Source organism: Ptychodera flava, unplaced genomic scaffold (genome assembly GCF_041260155.1).
Source record: "Ptychodera flava strain L36383 unplaced genomic scaffold, AS_Pfla_20210202 Scaffold_50__1_contigs__length_938362_pilon, whole genome shotgun sequence".
Taxonomy (NCBI): Eukaryota; Metazoa; Hemichordata; class Enteropneusta; family Ptychoderidae; genus Ptychodera; species Ptychodera flava.
Window position 1 is genome coordinate 703,497 of NW_027248372.1, and position 15,868 is coordinate 719,364.

The 15,868-nt window shown below is 35.8% G+C and overlaps 1 long non-coding RNA gene across 1 annotated transcript in view; it reads left to right on the forward strand.

Annotated features, from left to right (window-relative positions):
* The window catches only part of LOC139128339 (uncharacterized), a 30,080-nt gene extending 18,297 nt beyond the window's left edge, over positions 1-11,783 (forward strand). Inside the window, exons 2-3 of the long non-coding RNA XR_011551260.1 lie at positions 32-163; positions 11,668-11,783. This is a non-coding gene — a long non-coding RNA (uncharacterized lncRNA). The remainder of the gene's footprint in view (positions 1-31; positions 164-11,667) is intronic.
* Positions 11,784-15,868: the final 4,085 nt, after the last annotated feature.

The following is a 15,868-nucleotide window of genomic DNA, read 5'->3' on the forward strand; positions in this document are numbered from 1 at the left end:
TGTGAATAATCGCTATGTATTGTTATTGCAGATGATGGACAACAGACGAGACCATATCTGCACAGAAATATCGCTCAGGAGAGATGAAAATGCAGAACTTTCCAGTGATCTGCAAAGTCTTCGGTATGGTAACAACTTTATAACCAAGAAGTCGATCAAAAAGGTAAAACATGCATCTGTTGTCTATGTGTGCTTAATTTAAGTCATTATATCTTTTTAGCTTCTGCTGCTATAATTATTTATGACATCCTCAATCAAGAACACATCCAAGCTGTTTTTTTCATGACCATGTTATAACGACCATTCAACTTGTACAAGATCTCAAGATTCTAGCAGAATTGACGATTCACGATCGAATGTGCACTCAATTTCAGCGATATTGAATTTTCACACTTTACGACAAACCTTCTTAGCGAATAGCGGAAACGACGTTATTGTCAGCAAAAAATGTTCATTGCGTACGAAAACACTGATAAAATATTAAAGATTTTATTCGATATTTTGATTAATTATGCAAACTTAGAAGAAATTTCGCTACGTGTTTGACAAAAGCATCCGCGGTAGGCCAATATCCACTGTTATGGAAACACATATTTCGGCCTGTTGTGTGTGACGCAGAATATAATTTGACAGAAATTAATTTAAATAAATGTTTCAAGTCGTTTTTATTTGCGATCTTAGTGGTGCAAAAATTAACGGCTACTTAAAATTACCTATTTCAGCAATTCCGTTGCGGGTTGCGTTGACAGGTCCTTATGGTATTATGTTTTGGTTTAACGGCCAAAATAACATCAACCAATGTAGGTTGGCGGCGCTATAACCTATCCTGGATAATCACAGATGAAATTTTGGCTGACCCCTGAACAGGGAAGCGATCGCGGCCATATTGCTTTTCTTCTATTTTTTCAATGCGCCAAAGGGCGACGCGACAACGACTTATCAACTCAGCGATGTAAAATACTGGTCTTTACTGTCTGATAAGACACATTCAGTCGTAAACACCGAATTTTTGAGGAAAGAGAGCTCAATAAGCCACAGACGTCTGCGCAGTCGACATAAACACTTCATATTGGAACTAGCAATCGCTTCGATTCGTAGTCTAACCAGGTAAGGTCTACTGTGATAGCACACGAAGGGTTATGGATTGAACTGTAAATAAATGTAATCTCAGTAAAACAACAAATGCATTAAATGTTTACACATACATGTACATTTTTATTGATATCCGAATCATTAGTTGTCAAGAAAATTCAAAGATACATAACGGAACAATGGGAGGTCATATCAAAAGGGTCGGGACAACGAAATCAATAAAATTTCGGGCAAATACTTCTTATATTTGTCCTCAAAATTATCTGTGAATTATCTGCTATGTACATTTGCATGTTACCATTCAGGGGTATATTTTAAAAACTGTTTTTATGTCCACAAACTATCTTTCTATAGGTATGATGTCGTTCGGGCTAGTCGGTACTACTTTATTTGAAGAAACCCTTGAACTTCCAGTTCTGAATTACACATTACTAACTAAATGTCTTTCACTCGTGCAGCTGGTGCCATTATGGGGTGCTGTCGGTCGTGCCATCGTCCCCCCTATGAAATAATGTTAAACACAGATGATGAAAATTACAATCTTAGAACAATATAATAACGGAAGATGTGGCCACTTCGTCTTACTACAAACCGGGCAAATATTAATAAAGGTTAGTTTTTATTTCGTCGTGGAACTTTCATTTCGATGTGAGACTGGTAACATACCTGCACTTGTTTGATTTTTTCTTGAGTCTGATTATACACATGTATGTATGTATGTATGTATGTATGTATGTATGTATGTATGTATGTATGTATGCATGCATGCATGCATGCATGCATGCATGCATGTATGTATGTATGTATGTATGTATGTATGTATCAATCAATCTATCTATCTATCTATCCATCCGTCTGTCTATCTATCTATCTATCTACCTATCTATCTATCTATCTATCTATCTGTATATGCATCTGTGCATCTTTGTATGTACGTATGTGTGTACAAGTATGTGTGTGTTGTTGTTATCGTGTTTTGTGTATGTGTGTCTCTATGCATGCATGCATTTTCTCTCTTCCTTTACATTTTGGCCCATACTCATAGACGTGCATAGAATACATCTCGACACGTATGGCCAATCATCGTTCATGTTTGATCTTGACGTTCTACATGCACATTCCTTTTCGTAACATGCCTTTCGTAATCCACGCGTTACTTTTTTCTTACAGGTTCATGTTGAGGATTCACCTTTAGAATACCCGCAACCTAACGCGACAATTTTCTTCTTTTACGGCCAGGTAAGATACATTTTGTCGTCTTTCATAATCCTGTTTAAATCACATTGAACATTATCCTGATGGAAAATCAACTTAGGGTAAAATTATACGCCCTTGAATTTCTGGGGGCATGGAAGTGTAAAGGAAACAGAATAGTTATTAATTTTTTCAGAACAGGTACACCCACTTTTCAATACGTGTGGCAAAAGACTATAAATATGAAGTATCGTTTAATAAGTGTTATAAGAGAAAGCGTACGCATACTCTTGGTTTTAACTTAAAATGATCAGTTTGAAAATAAATGTTTGTATACTTTTTATTCCACATTATAATTTTATACGCATACTTCTTCTTCTCATGGAAAGGCTCAAAAATAACGTAGATGTATAGAACTGGTTTTACGTCTTTGCCTTCGTATTTTGTCTGCGGCAGGAGAGTTCATCTGCGCCAAGAAGTATGGATTTGTTGAGAGACCAGTTAAGTGCAAGAACAGAAGAAGTTGCCAGTCCTGCCTTTTAATAAATCCGGAACCAGCCACGGGACTGCAATGAATGTGGATATTTTTCGAAGATCTTTTAAAACAGTAACCATTGACTCCTTTATATTCAACCATCAGTCAATAGCATTACATTGTGTTTTTGACTAACTTATTCCATCAGCTCAGCTTGTATAATAAGAAACAAGACTTCTGATAAAATGTTGGTCACTGTGCATGCCTGGTACATATCAAACTGCAATAAAATAATTAAAATGTGCACATGCAGAGCACAGACACTTTCAAAACTTGAAAAAGTTCAACAAAAATTGTCATCGAATTTTTTGTTATCGATTGTAAATTCACCGATTTAGTCCTGTCCCTGATACTTCTGAGCCGTGTGATTATGAGCAACTCTCACTCAATGTATGTCGAAGGAAACCTGATATCTATAAATGTCGCCGAACTTGTTCTTCAGAGTACATACAACATAAAATTTGCAATTTTCCTCAAAACATCACGAAAAATCTTTTTACAGAGACCTGCTTGACAAATTTTAAGACGATGTAAAACCTGCTTGAAGAAGTTATGACAAAAGTTATAACAATGATATCAAATACCACCAAATACCAAAGTCGGTGTCTTTGAATACTGGATAAATGCAAAAAGTCATAGAAGAATTTTTGAGTATCTACGAGAAGTGTTATTATAAAGAGAGGCATGTTTCAGTATACTAAAACGTTGTCACATAAACATGGCTGGGTATGCTTGTCTCTCTCATTGTAAATCAGTTTTATTTCAATTTACTTTGAATGAAGCTGATTACTAAATTGACGAACAACTACGTTTCAAGGTAACTTGGATGCTGTAAATATAATGTTTATTGAGCAGTATTTGTCCCAAAACTTTTGTTTATCTGACATGATAAACGTTGTACTCAGCCGGCTTCCTGCAAGTGAGTTTATATCGGAATCATCTAAAAAGGTTAAAAGAACATTTCACATTCATTCGTAAAAACGTTTCTTGATCAGCAACATATGAACTTAAAAGATATTTTTCTTGGGGGCTCCAGCTAAGAAACCCTTTTCCAAATTTTGTAGTTAACGAGTCTAGGTTACAAGTAATTACCTTGAAAACAACTGTTCACCAATCTCTACTTTGACCACCAATTCAGCATAGGATAAAATATCAGAAAGTAATATTTTTGTATGTATGTTATTTTCTCTTTTGGCTTTCTTGAAAGTTTAACACTAGTTATGTGTATTTTCAGACATATTTAAGTTTTTAGTATACTTATATTGTACTGTAGACTAAGCCTAAAATGATGCATATATTCTTAATGTGCTTTTTTTATATTTGTGCAAGTTCTGTTACTTTGAGGACACAAATTATTCTTCTTTCCACATTCATCTATCAAGCTGAAGTAAAATAATGAAAACCATATTTTAGAAATCCTTGGCATTTCATGGTTGTTTATTGAATGCTAAAATGACGCAAGAATTGGTAATGACTTCAGCGTGAACTATTATATGAACAATGTATCCAACTCTTTCATGGAGGTCAAACAATTATCATATAAAGGAGAGTAAGATGCCCCTACGCCTATTTCCTTGTTTATGAGACATTTTGTTTTTTGATTGACACTGTAACAAATGAAAGTAATTAACAGCCAGCTCATGAAGGATCTTTTAAAGGACATTTTGCCATTAATGTAAAGAAGGCAAAATGACTCTCCTCAATGGAGACTGCAAGTGACTGAAATCTTACGGTAATAGTAGATGTATTCATGGAAAAAGGGATCACAAAATGTTATTGACATACATGTGGCAGTGCCATTTGTTTTAATCTAACAATACCATTGCAATATGAAGTCCAAACCAACCATTGTTTCATCAAGGATGGCATCAACGGTTGGGGGGGATTTCCCTCTTTACAAGAAAATTAGGAGTGATTTCACAAGTTCATGTAGATATGGGTTCTACTTGTATCTCTAAGGTGTGACTCGCACCATTTGGGGGGGGGGGGCTGGTTACCCTCAAATTACTAGGGGCTGCGAACATGTCAATAGATGGGGAATCCACTTATCCCCTCTCTAGATGAAACACTGCAACACCCCAGTTGATTTTACTGAGCTATCTGATTTTCTTTAGTAGCATTTCAACACCGACAAACATATTTTCCACAGTAACATTTGATGGTAACAGTGCTTTGCAGGTGCGGAACGCTACACATTTTATGTTACCCTGTGTAATATTGACGCGACTCCACAGAAACTGAATACACTAAAAAAGGATATCTTTCTTGCATCTTGGTTTTTCATTGGATTGGATTTTTCGGCTTTTAATGACTCGACACAAAATGTCATTTATTTGAGATCATACTGTTTGGTTATTTCAATCTGCCAAGCGCTGCAAAAAAGCTGAAATCGCGTCTGTCAGAGATACTTGAATCTGCAGCCAGCAGATATGTTATAGCCCCAACATATTATGTGCACATATCTGCATTTGTGAACTACCACAGCTCTGAAACCAATTTGTGACAGCTATGTGGCGATCTGCAGGCTGACATGAAGTACATGTATATATGTGAAAATGAAGATAAAACACACTGATTTGATTTTAATCATGATCTTGGTATTTATGAATGTCAGATGAGAAGGGATTAATGCAGGAATCGTTTTCTAAAGAAATCTTTGTTTATACTGTAGTTGACCTTTGAAACTAGTTTACATGTACTGGAAACTATTTGCAGGCGTCGAAATGGGGACAAGCTTTCTTGTTGTGATATACATTCACAGTATTTCCTTAAAAAGTTGTGTCAATTTCCAGCTTACAAACATATCTTTTCTTGTCAAGAACATTTGTCAATATGGCTGACAATTTAACCATGTTAGGCAATTAGCAAAGTCTGCGTGTTCTATTTCGTATTATGGGTTTGATGCTATATAAACAATTATCACTTTCTGTACTCCATACTGAATGGATGTACAAAAAATTGGAGAAGTTAGCTTCATTGTTGCATGAAAAGGTACTTTCTGGAAACAACATATTGCATTAGAAACCAAAGGCCAGAGGTCATACATAAAAAACGAATGCCACACAGTCAAGCAGAAGTTGAATAATTTAATTTCAAATCAACTTATCGTCATCATACTCACTAACATTTTTATTTCCTGATTATTGCTCAAGTACTAAAATGATAGTAGAAAATGCGTGTCTAAATACATGTAACCTTTTAGTTATTTACTCCTGAACATATTGCAAGTACTGGTAATGTTCATTCACGTCTTCACAGTAATTTAGCCGCTGTGTTGCAAATAGATTTTAAACTGACACTTCTGTATTCTTTGGCAGCCTCTGCAATAAGATATATACTGTACATGGATAACAACATGCCGCTGTCACAGTTGCCATCCAACGTAATTTGCTCCTCTGTGAGATTTTATCTGACATTTTCTTTGTTTTTATCATGTGAATGTTTGATGATCATTTTTTCTGTTTGTCGTTGTCCTGACATTTTTTTCCATTTTGATGTATGGTGTTCGACACCTGTTGTCTCTACCATTTACTGGCTTCTGTTTTAGTCTTAACGTTGTATGCATTGCTCAACTATGGTGCACAGGGGTTTCTCTTGTAGTCTAGTTGTTTTATTATTTTGGGTGTTTATTTTTAGTCTTGTAATCTTCGAATGCCAGTGAGGAAGTATAATAGACAAATAAAAATAAATATATGTTGAAAAGGAGGTTAGTGACCTATTCTGATATGGAAAGGTGAAGACTCAATACCGATGTAGCTTATGGTGCAATGTAAACGGCTTTTCTTGCTTTTATTGTATAATATATAATTTGAAGCAAGGGTTAAAATACATCATATTTGATGATTAAATTTCATGATATGGATAAGAGGGAACACATTTCGCTGCTTCAGCTTTACATGCCACTGTACTTGACTTAGATCATACCTCTGCAAAGTCAAGGTCATCATTGTGAAGTCTCAATATTGTACGAGTTTGTCTTTCCTCAATACGTTTTTGACAAACTTCAGCAAATACCTTCTATTCATTCTACCATCTTCAAGAAAACCAAACGCTTTTTTGGCGAAAGCTACCATTGTTCTTCTACATGATGTAGGATAGTAAGCTGATATTTTCTAGTTTTCTTAGTCTAACATAAGGAACAATCTTTGTTTCCAAAATGGAAAATAACAGAAAACACAAGTGGTAAGACTTGACTAATCTAAGAATTACTTTCAACTAGTATATTTTTGTAAATGCAAAAAAATTAAAATGCTTATCTGAACAATGTTTCGACTTCTGTACATTTAAACCGCTATGGTTGTATGCAGCGAATTCAATGTAGCAGTTTTTAATTTTCAAACATCACGGTAATGGCATCTCTGTGACTAATAGTAGTATGTTATTGGATCGATCTATAAAGTGAATCTTGGACTTTGAGCTCTGAGGAACATAACAGTAATCTCTATCTGTGTATTATTCACGATGTAGTGTAGAATCTGCACATAAATATTATTTGTAACTGAAAGAGTGTCATCAAGTCATACAGCTAAAACTCCGCAATGACATGCAAATATCCAACTCTGTTACTCATTTAGTAATCACTAAAAGTGACAAGGTAAACCTGATCGATTAATTCAAAGGAAAAAAAAACTAATGTGATGCTAATCAAAAAAGGAGCTTCAAATAAAAATGTCACAATTAGCAAGGGAAAGCTGATGAAAGATACCTAACAGCATTCGCTGCACACCTACATCAGATAAAGTTAGGGATAAATTTGATCCCACATTGTAATCTGTAAATGGTATCTCACAACACATTGTCAACAACATTTTCGTGTCTAGTAGTATACAATCAAATAGATGCCCACCTGAAAGAGTTAAAAAGATGGTATATTGCCAGGCCTAAAGTCATGATGCAGGGATAAAGTGTTAACAGTGGAGGAAGTTGTGACAGCAGAGTAATGATAGGTCCCTTATTGTTGCCTTTCTTACTTTGCCTTTCTGAAAGCAAAAACATTATTAATATTGGTCGCTTGTTGTACTTATATAGCATGTATGTATGCATTTATGTAATTAACAAGTACTAATGATAAAACGTTTAAAGGTATGTAATCTATGTGACCAATGCCCTTGTCTGTGTGTGGTAAAAAACAAACCTTTTGACAAAATGTGTAGGCCCTTAATTCAGTTCAGCCATCGGAAAGCATGCACGTGTAGAATTTCAAACATAGATGCAGACGACAACATGTTGAACAGCAGTATATTGTATTAAGCTGACCATGACCTGAAACAAATTTACAGTGACATCCATGCTCTTGACTGTAGTGGACTTTTCACTGTATCATGACATACTGATTACTGTACGGTGTGTATTGCTACACCGGATGCTACAGCATACTGAACATATGGTATACATTCATGTGGTGAGCAAAGGAATGTGGCCTTGTTAAATGTCTAAAACTATATGCTGTTTCCATTGTAGTGTTTATGCACGTTTACATTCATATACTCACATGACTCTATACTATGGTTAGCTCTCATGATCTTTATTTGAAGCTTTCATGTATTATAGGTATTTGATGCTCCTACCAGGCCAGCAGGTAAAGTTTCTTTCTCATTCAGGGAAGGCAGTGGAGGGTCATGGTGGCCTGAGTGGCTGATGCAATATCTGTAATTACAATGCAATCCTGTCACTCCTTATGCACAAACATGTACGGACATGCACAATGTACACGATGTTTACTTTGCTATTAGAATCAGATGCAGTGATTAAAATGCATTTTTCTAAAAAGTGTCATGGTCAAGTTCGCATTGGACTTTACAAAGTACACCTTATTTCACTTACTGTCAAGACTGAAAGGAATATTCAAATCCACGTGATCCACCTGTCAAGTGCAATGTGTAATTACCTAAATAAAGACAAATAAATTTCAAATGGAATCTGTCCTCTTCCATTGAGCAGCTTGTATGTCCAACCATAATTCATGGACGGTTGCTCAGTTTTTAAGTTTGGTCTTATGAAATTTGATCACATCATAGTTTCTTCTTTAGGCCGCAATAATTGATGACTCTAACGTAGTTCACCATTTATATGCTAATATCATATGACCAGTGAAGTGTTTTCTCTACTTACAGTAAGATTGAATACTGTATTGCGTGTACCACACGCAAGCTCTTATTCAAACAGATGAGCACATTATACGTGTATGAGGGTGCCATGGCCACGGATTTTTTGTTTAATTCCTTGAAATACAGAATCACTCGTGGAAGGGACGGTCTGTAAGAAATGTATATCTCGGTCTCTCATGTAAAGTCTACAATGATCTCTTTTGTGTTACATCTAGTGAGTTATGATTATATTATTTTTTGTAAGGGAGCGTTCAGTTATTATGGCCGGGGGTGGGCCGGCAAAATCCAGGGGGTCACCTCAAATTTGAAAACTGCAAAGGGGGGGGGGGTCATGTATTTTTCAAACAGCTCAGAGGGGGGGGTCACTTAATTTTCATAAGTATCTGTCCCGTCAAAAAGCAGTTTCAGTGTTCAGAAATATTTTGTGAGATAAAAATGATTCGTTGCATGATTCATTCTCTGAAGTTATTCACCTGTAAATCTAAACAAAAGTATAATTATCTGTCACATGAACATCTTGACTTGACAACTCTGAGGCTTGTCTTATTGTAAATCAAGCTCACTGCACTGAGGGCAATGAACAATTCCTATTACTTACATATTAGAGATATAGCAAGTTTGTCAGGGAAATTATTTAACAGTTACCTGTACTGAGACTACTAGTACCATGAAAAGTTAAATAATACTTTTAGGTGAAATTCCAATATCATAATTGTTGTCCACATCTGAGCTTTTAAATACCCTATTTGAATCAAGTACATTTGTATCAATTATCAAACACCTATAAAAGCACAAATTAATTTAGTTTAGCATTGTTAAAAAAATTATTCTTAGTTTTCTCATAGACTCCAGTGTATAGTGAATCAGCATTTCGGTGAAATTCCAAAATCTAATTTCTTGCACACATATCAACCTTTAACCATCCTAGGCTAAGTATTTTAAAATGAATTATCAAATGTCTATAAATACACAGATTTAGATAGTTTTTTATTGGAAAAAAATTATTCATATTTTCCTCATGGACTGCCATGTACAGTGAATCTACATTTTGGTATAATTCCAAAATCCAATTTCTGGCGAACACATCCATTTGTTACCACCCTAATCTAATCAAGTACATTAATATCAATAATCGAGAGTACATAAATACATGGGTTTACCTATTTTTGTATTGGAAAAAAAATTATTCATACTTTCCTCATAGACTCCCATGTATAGTGGATGAACATTTTCAGTGAAATTCCATAATCAGATTTCTTGTACACATAATATGCACCTTTAACCATCATATTCTAATTAAGTACAATTATGTTAATTATGTAACGTCTGTATATGCACAAGTATACCAAGTTTTTCATTGGAAAAAAATTATTCACAATTTTATCATTGACTCCCATTGTATAGTGGATGAACATTTTTGGTGAAATTCTAAGGTCAAACTTTTTGTCCACATGCAAGTTGTAACATTCCTATTTCATTTAAGTACATTTATGTAAAGTATCAAATATCTATAAATGCATAGATAAGTTTTGCATTGAGAAAGTATTACATAGGTTCCTCATACATGTATGAGAAAATATATGTATACCATGTATAGTGAATCAACATTATCAACAGCTGATTTTTAATTAAATCCAAATATCAAATATGTACACACACGCTTGGACAAAAATATTGTGATCCACCAGTAATTTCTGTCCAACCTCTTTGAGGGGTAATTTCAAAATTATAGCAAGTCAGAATGGGAAATCTGAGCATTAACACCTTTTGAGTTTGTAAGGAAGGTCATTTGAAAAAATCTAAGCTCTTTTTGGGGGGATTCTATCACTCCATACCCCTGAGGTGTTTGTGTGTGCAGCTAATTACTCAAGCAATGTGGGGGGGGGGGGGGTCATGAAATTTTTGTCATCTTGAAAGGGGGGGGTCAATATTTTTTGCTACAATGGGTTTGGGGTTCACTTATATTGACTTATGCGCAGGAAGAATTTGCCGGCCCACCCCCGTCATGATAACTTAACTCTCCCTAAAATGTGAAGTGCTCGGACAAAAGAGGGTCACTACAATATGATACTTTCAAACAGTAACAGCGAGGTCTTAGTTGATTGCTTGATATCCCCTTGTCTTAAAAAACCACAAACACACATTCCTGTACCAGTACAAGTATCACGGTGCGTACACTTCATGCTGGATGTACTGGTTTTTTGTATGTCAGCCGATCAAAATTAGCATACTCAAAGACACTGCCTGGGCAAACTTTACCATTGTCTGCCTGTATGTTTTCACCTTGAAGTCTAAATAGTACAGCAGATCAACATTAGGCACAGTAGTTCACAGTAGTTCAATCAGTGGATACAAAAACACTTGTAAGTTTTGTTTCTTTCTCATGTATTGTACTATGCCATTTCCGTGAGGTCATCACTATAGGTGGAAAACATACAGCTGTCCTACAATCGCGGTACAGGTGTAATAATTTGTTTAGTTTCTATACCTTTTCAACATGCCTGCAAAACTTTGCCATATATATATGGCTCAGCTGCGTTAAGCAACACGTACACGTTTCACATGTTAAACACCAACAACAGTGACATGATCACGTATAAAGAAGATTTTCCAACACCTGTAATACCCTAGTGTTCAGTAGTTACATTATAGCCATAAAATTTATAGCATGAAAGGAGATATTTTCTCAATGTATAATTGCACTGATTATACATGCAATTTATCTGCTTTCATCCACAGGTTGTACAGTCATCATAGTCATAACCAGTAAAGGTACTGTCAAGGTGGTGCAACTGTCGCTGGTTCCCTGGAGCTACCATCAGGAATACATTACTTAATTTAAGAATGTTTACCAAGTATGTGTTTCTCACCAAATATCCGTTTTACTTTGCTAAGTATCCTATCGCACTTTTAGGGGCTTTCAAACTATTGGCATGTTCGATAATGTGGCTGACTACAGATGAATGTACTTTCCAGTGGTTTTATATCTTTATTCTCATAAATGTTTGCATGTCATTATCTCGTCACTGCGTCATCATCTGATCACTGCATATCTGCATTACCACTTGTTATCATATAACCATGTAAAATTCAAATCATCATTAAAAATTTCTCACACATGGCTTTCATCAATACGGCACTACCATGTCAAAGTTTAAAATCAAAATGCTAATAGTGGGACATTATTTCATAATCAAACTGCGAAATAGTAAAATCAAATTACAGTGTCTTACCATATCAACATGTAATGATGATATTTTGTGACTGACATATGATAGTTAAGCATAAGTATGTATTTTATTTTGAATCTGCGATATACTTTGCATTTCAATACCTCATATTTTAATTTTGACAGGCAATATTTGCCATGTATCGTACCCTTTGGCAGTATTCATTTGTCAGTAAGCATAATCTTGTCTTCCGTCCACAGCTGCAGGGATATCCAGTGTTATTTCAACTCTCCCGAATGGTCCAGCCTCATCAAGGCATTAACTCAATTCGCTGAAGCAATGTAAATCAATCGAACAAGCAATCATTCGAGTCAAATAAACAAGGAAAGGCCTCTGTAAAAATGCAAACATATCAGATTCAGTAAGAAACACAAGTATCCCCATTAAACGTACATTTTGTCATATGTATTGCATTTCTTTGTTGGTCGAATTTATAATTAAAGATACGAATCGAAAACGTATATACATTCTGAAGAGAATTTGTATTAAGTCATTAGATTACATCCAATAAAGCAGGCATCCCTGTGACTGATTATTATCATAATATAAAGACACTATTAATGCAACAAGAAAGTGCTTAAATACCAAGTAGTAGAAGATGTAGATGTGTTATTGTGAGAAAGATTCTATAATGATTCTATCTTTCATATTACCGAAAGTGTCGCTACAGCCAAGAAATGCAAGGATGCATAATAACCTTTGTCTCTGGCTCTAATTCAAACATAAGCTTATAGTTCTGTACAAACTCATCTAATCCAATGAATAACACTCGGATATGGCATTTTTGTGAAATCGTGTATAAAGGCAAACACTTTGACTGAAATCTTCATCATCGATCAGAGTCATCGGATGAACTGTTATGGACCAGATGTCCTTCTCCAATGAAATAAACCATTAATCGCTTTTCTGAAAATGCAAGAATTTGTCGATGGGGGCGCTCTTTCAAACCAAACCTGACAGCAGATGTTGGAACATGCACCAAGGGCTCAATGATGCTGTGTAATAAAAACAGAAAACTTCAAAGTCATTGCAGTGACGTCGAACCAATACCCTTCTTCCACCTACTAGAGCTTAAAGGTGGTTTTCTGAGTAGGAACCATAGGTTAAGAGCTTCAACTAGCTAGAAAAATACTGAAATGAAGGCACAAAGCTGAAACAGTTGAGAACTTAGAATGTAAAACAGCGATTGGGTATGGGTATGACACTGGATATCTGACTAACTAATATCCGTTATGAATCAGAGGCTCGTGGTCTGAAAACAATGGCAACTACTTACTTGCATGAGATAATTTGCAGATTCTATTCTTCCTGCTGAACATGTGAGTGACTTGTCTTATGCTGGCAGGAGATGATTTCGAATGTCTGTAAAGGTATAACTGGAGCTTCCGTTAGATATACCAAATGCTTACACTGTAAGCCTGCATGTATCAATAGTGAAGTGTAGCTGTCTGCCGTCTGTAACAATTTCACTGTGATTTAGTATCACTGTTTAAGATTACCCCTGACGTGTTTTCTGATCAATCCAAATGATTGCCAATAATGAATGAATTTCTACGAACCAAGCAGTGACAAACTAGTTGGCCAAGAGTTTTATTGATGTAAATGCAGTTTTTGGCAAGACACACTCCGGCTACTTCTAGTAGCTGCAGAACTCTAGTAGTCTTTTTGGTTTGGTGCACGGCAGGTGGCCCCTCTGAATGAAGGATCGGGCTGTCCGCCTTAAACCTATCCTATAATCAACTTTGAACTTTAGTACTTGTAGTTGAGGTATATCCAGGGGATTGTCGGTTAGTGCGCAAAGCTAACTTTGCTCTGGCAAACGTTGAGCTGCAATTCTGCAAATAGTCTGTGTATTAAATTATATCTCAATAGGCGTTAAGTTCACATACATATATATCCTACTCGCCATAGTACTTAGAAAAGACTGTATTCAAGCTCTGCATGCTGGTATTTTTTGCTACTTGGCTACATCCATGTGAATATGATGGGTACAACTTCAACAGTGTCAAAGCATCATTTTCCACATTAACAGTAAATAACAACGAAGAAATCTTTAAAGCTGGTGACATGTACAGAAGTAAATGCATCACCGTCAAAAAGATGGTACGCTTAATTTCCAAGGATACTGTATCTTCAGCATCACATAAAGCGTGTTTGGTTGTAGGCGTAGTCATTGCGTAACAATTCACATACACACATGCACAGACCTGCATCGCTTACTCCTCCATGCCCGCATGCACGCAGAGCTACGAGTGTGATCGTAACCCTGGGGTCAGTAAAATACTGTGACCTGGTTTTGCAAAACCTCGGCCAACAGTATCCAGTATGTAGAAAATTGAAGGAAGCTACATCGGACCTACTTGACCTAGCTGCAATGCTGTAGCGCGAGATTTTGCCTGGCCCACACACCTTAGCAAAACCTCGATCTACAACAGCGTACAGCATACATCCGACACAGGGACATTCACTGCCTCAATCATTTCGCCTTGCATCAAAAATTGAGGTGCATTGATGCTAGAAGAGTTCAAATGAATAATGGGCACACCATTTCGCTCACCGTGCATCACATACTCTTACACTATCGGTTCACGATCGTGACTTACAGCATTGGTGTAAAGGGGACTGAACCTCCACCTGGAACAAGTCTTTGTGTACTTTGATTGTTCGCGGAGAACTCATCCCTTCACAGAATGCCATCTGGACAAGGCTAAAGGTAAAAGATCGACGGGAATTGGGGTACTGATCTTTTGCGCTTTACACATGTGTACTCAAAGCCCTTGTGGCTATAACTCTTGAAATTTGTCGACCTGAAATAGGCTTTCTTTTTTCTCTGGTTTTCTTTAGATTCTACAGATTTAAAAGATATAGTCTTTTACCACAGAAAAGTTGGACAAGAAAATTTAAATTATAACCGTTATTTTGATTTCCCACCTTTTTTAAAAATTGGTAATATTACAAAGAAAGCATAGCATATGGTGTCCCAGTGGAAAACATTCAGCACTATGCATTATATTGGACTACTCTGTTTTTTTTCTCTTTTATTATAAACAAAAATCAAGTGATTGCCAGAGTTACATTAATGTATTACGGTAGAAGGTCACATAAAGAATTTACAAAAGGTTGTGAATTCTCTCGTAAATTTTCATTACATCAGGTCTAGTACTCATTGTCTTTTCTATATTGTAACGTACAGTAAATTCTTTTTTAAGTAAAATTCCAATTGGAATATTTGTTTCTGATATCCAGTATTTATGTATGCACCATTTTCCTAATAAAATTAGAAGTTGCATAACCGTATTACAATGTCTGGGGATGACCATGTTTTCAATGGGGTCACCAAAAATTTTCATTGATGGTGTGATTTTCACCCTTTCTCCAATAAATCTACAAATTACATTTTCAATCTTTTCCCAACATCTTTCAGCAATGTTACAATATAAAAACTATGTTCTAAGGAGTCAACTTGATGACAAAGAGGACAATACATAGAGTCTTCACTTTCCAAAAATATAAATATTTGTTGCATGGCAATACACGTAGAAGAAGTTTCCATTGAAATTCTCTCAGTTTTGTCTCATTGGTTACACTGTAAACTTGTTTCCAGATGCTGCTATGACTGTTACTGTTTCTGGCTGTGTCATTTAAATTGTTACACCATTTTTGAAGACTCCTTGAGGTTTTACATAAGTGTTGCTGAATAAGATTCAAAT